Genomic DNA, 3,971 nt, shown 5'->3' on the forward strand with positions numbered 1-3,971 from the left:
CCTAGAACCGGCAGGGCTCGTGTAATCAATGCACTGGACAAACACTGGCCACTGATGAGCTGGGATGCACGTGCCATGTGGGTTCATCCTTTTAAAGTGCGCTCTTCAGTGGTAGTGTGTTCACATGCCATCACCACAACCAGTTCTCGAACATTTTCATCACCCCAAAGAATCCCATATCCATTAGCACTCTCTAAACACTAACCTTCTTTTTGTCCCTATGGGTTTGCCAACCCTGGGTACGTCCTATAAATGGTATCATAGAATAGGTGGTCTTTAGAAGAATTATTTTTGCAGGCTCAAAATGATCACTGTACCCACCTCTCACTCTTACCCCCATCTCAACCAGTGGCTGTTTTCTGTATGGGAACCACGTGCTTTAAAGAAAGGCCTGTGATTTAGGCACAGTTTTCTTCCATCAGGCTCTGAATCGCTCATTCTGTCAGAGCTCAGACATCTATGGAGTGCTATTCATTTCTTCTGCAGTATCTTTTCTTTGAACAATGTAAGATCATCCTGCACTTCCCTGGAGGACCAGTGGTTAAGACTCCGTGCTTCCACTGCAGGGGGTGCAGGTTCAATCCCTGGTAGGGGAACGAAGATCTCACATGCCACGTGGCACAGCCAAAAAACTTTCAAAAACAAAGGAAAAAGACAAAATATATATAAATTTGCTTTTCTTTTTGTCGACTTAATATGTCCCCAGTAGGATAATGATGGACCACTTACTCAAGAAAAGGTATCAGGTGTGTGGGGGGGGGAAGAGCACTTTTTCTCACACCTAACATAAAAATTAGTTTCAGATCATCGAAATACCTACATTTAAAAAGAAAATTATACAACTACTAAATATATAGGATGATATCGATAAAATCTTTGAGAAGATTCTAAGCGTGACATCAACACAGACCATAATGTGCACAGGCTTGCCCTGGGGATCTTGTTTAAAAGCAGATTCTAATTCTGCAGGCCTAGGTGGGACCCGGAATGCCACCTTTCTAAGGAGGCCCCAGCTGACGTGTGTGCAGCTGAACAGTTGACCCCACTTTGAGCAGCAAAATCACGCAGTATGGTGAAATTTACAATGTTTCAAAAAGAAAATAAAATCAAGATTATATGCGGCTTGGTTTTTCGCTTATTGGAAATAAAGACCTTTGGCACCTACATTGTTTTCTGTGTTTCTTGATTTGGGCGGATTCCTTGCAGATAACAGTTTTTGAGCCCTCTTTTATTTAGACATGAAACGTGAGAACGATCTGGCTTTAGTGGGACTTATTTTATAAATAAAATGTGAAGAAAATATAACACATGTTTTTTTTAAACTCTAAACGTGGCTCCAAGTGGTTCTGGTGTAGCCCTCCAGGGGTAGCCCTCTTTAGCTGAGGACCCTGGCTGTAGGGTCAGGCAGAGCCCGGCGGAGCAGGTCAGGGCGGGAGAAAAGCCCCACCTGGGCTCCCCTGAGCTAAGAACTAAACATGCAAAACAATAAATCAATGAATAAGTAAACAGCATCATGGACCGATGCGAAGGGCTGGCTTTCGAGAACAGGAGGAGCTGCTCTGTGGACAGGCCATCGTGCAGGGGGAGACCCCCAGTGGGTGGCAAAGTCAGTTTAGTGGCTCCGGACTAACGGCCAGAGAACCAAGCGCAGCATCCATGTGAGCCTCAGGGAATGCGGGCAAGCGTCGGACATGACACCGCTGTACAAATATACGCATTCGGTGGAAGCAGCAGGGCTGGATAGCAAAACCAGATAGAGAATAGAGACATTACAGGAGATTAAAACTACAGGCAGTATTGGACATGAACAGATAGGCAGACATTCTTAACAACAGCTTAGCAAATTGAATCCATCAAGATTTCTTGAAAGGAATAACTCATCGTAACCAAGTGGTGTTTATTCCAGGGATGCAAGTTTTGTTTACATTGGAAAATCAACCAATGTAAATTACTATATTCATAGAGCAAAGTGGAAAACATATGATTACCTGAAAAATGCAAAAAAAAAAAGTGGCTGGCAAATCTAACATCCATTCCCAATAAAAATTCGGCAAACCAAGCATGGAGGGCAAGTTCCTCAACCTGATAAAGGGCGTACATGAAATTACCACACTTCACATCATACTTAAATGGCAAAAGACGGAATGTTTTCCCTCTCGATGAGGAAAAAGGCAAGATACCCACTGTCGCCACTTCTATTCAGCATCGTGCTGGAGGGTCTACTCGGCGTGACAGGGCAAGAGAAAGAAGAGCATGCAGGTGCGAAGACCAGAAGTGGAACTGTCTACTTTCTCCCTAGGCAGCACGATGACCTAGGGAGAAACTCCTACAGCACCTACACAAAAGCCAGTGAGTTCAGCGAGGTCGCAGAGCATAACAACATCCTAATACCAGTCATGTTCCTATACAATAGCGGTGGACATGCAGACCCTGCAATTAAAGTACAGTAGCACCTACCATCACTCAAGTGCACACCGAGGTGTGAGTTTCACAGAATACGTATAGGACATGCATGTTGAACAGCATACGGGGTGCTTTCACTGCCCTAAAAATCCCGTGCTCTGCCTACCCAACCCTCTGCCCCTTTGGCCCCTGGCAGCTACCGATCCTCTTACTGTCTCCATAGTTCTGCCTTTTCCAGAGTGTCATAGAGGTGGCATCATGAGGCCTTTTCTGATTGGCTTCTTTCACTTAGTTAAATGCCTTTCAGGTTCCTCTGTGTCTTTTCGTGGTTTGATAGCTGATTTCACTTAGTGCTGAATCATATTCCATTGTCTGTGTGGGACACCGTTTATTTATCCGTCACCTGCTGAAGGACAGCTTGGTTGCTTCCAAGTTTTGGCAACTATGAATACAGCTGCTGCAAACATCTGTGTGCAGGCTTTTGTGTGGACATGGGTTTTCGCTCCTTTGGGTAGGTACCAGGGAGTGTGCTCCTGGAGCGTATGGTAAGCGGATGCTTCGTTTTGTAAGAAATAATCAAACCATCTTCCAAAGAGGCTGCACCATTCTGAATTCCCACTGGCGTGAACGAGAGCTCCTGTCATTCCACATCCCCAGCCCCATCTGGTGTTGTCAGCGTTGCATGCTTTGGGCAGTCTACGAGGTGTGCTTGACGGCCTTTTGAAGACTCAGTTACTGTGCCGGCTAGGTGGCAACCCCGTGCGGGCCAGGGCGGGGGCGATGTCTCCCGGGACACGGTCTGGGCTCCGCAACCAGTAGTGATCTTGCTCCAGGATTGCTGGATCTGGAATCAAGGGGTGCGAATGGGGTGGCCCCTTTCCCTGGTACCTCTCCTGATGCCCCACAGAATCTGTGCTTCCTGTCCTGTGACTCTCGGATCTAGAGGGCTCAGTCCCGAGGGGAAGAGAGCTTCCTCGCGGGGACGCAGTGAGGCTTCCTGGGGCCGTCGCGGGAGGCTGTGGCCTGGCCACTTGGGACTCTTCAGGCCCAAAGAAGGGGTGGCAGGGCCCGACTGTCCAGGGTGAGGAGCCAGAGAACCCAGGTCCTCTTCATCCTCCAGGCCGGTGGACCGCCACAGCGATGCCCATGGGCCTGACGGATGAGGCTCAGACCCGTTAGAAGCAAAGGTTTGGGTCACCCACCAGGCCACGAACCCCCAGCAGCTGCTCGGGGCCCCAGGGAGCATGGACGGGTTCATGGAGGACGGTCGTGGAGTGACGTCTGTGACAGCCGCCCCTCGTCCTGCCTCTGATGGAAACGTGCCTGCGTGTTTATCCACCGCACGCTTTTGTTTTCTCCTCCTTGCTCGTCCCTGGTCGAGTAGGATGCGACGGGAATGGCCGGCCTTATTCCCATGGTCTGCAGGACCGGGCAGCCCACCCAGAAGTGACGGGAGGTCCAGTCCCCTCTTCTGGGGGCGGGGACAGTGGCGATGGGGGCGTCGCGTTGCGTGGGAGGTGAGTTTGTGCCTGTCTTCCTTTAGGAATTTGGCTCAAAGGGCGGCTGTA

The sequence above is a fragment of the Mesoplodon densirostris genome, chromosome 5 (genome assembly GCF_025265405.1).
Source record: "Mesoplodon densirostris isolate mMesDen1 chromosome 5, mMesDen1 primary haplotype, whole genome shotgun sequence".
NCBI classification, from domain to species: domain Eukaryota; kingdom Metazoa; phylum Chordata; class Mammalia; order Artiodactyla; family Ziphiidae; genus Mesoplodon; species Mesoplodon densirostris.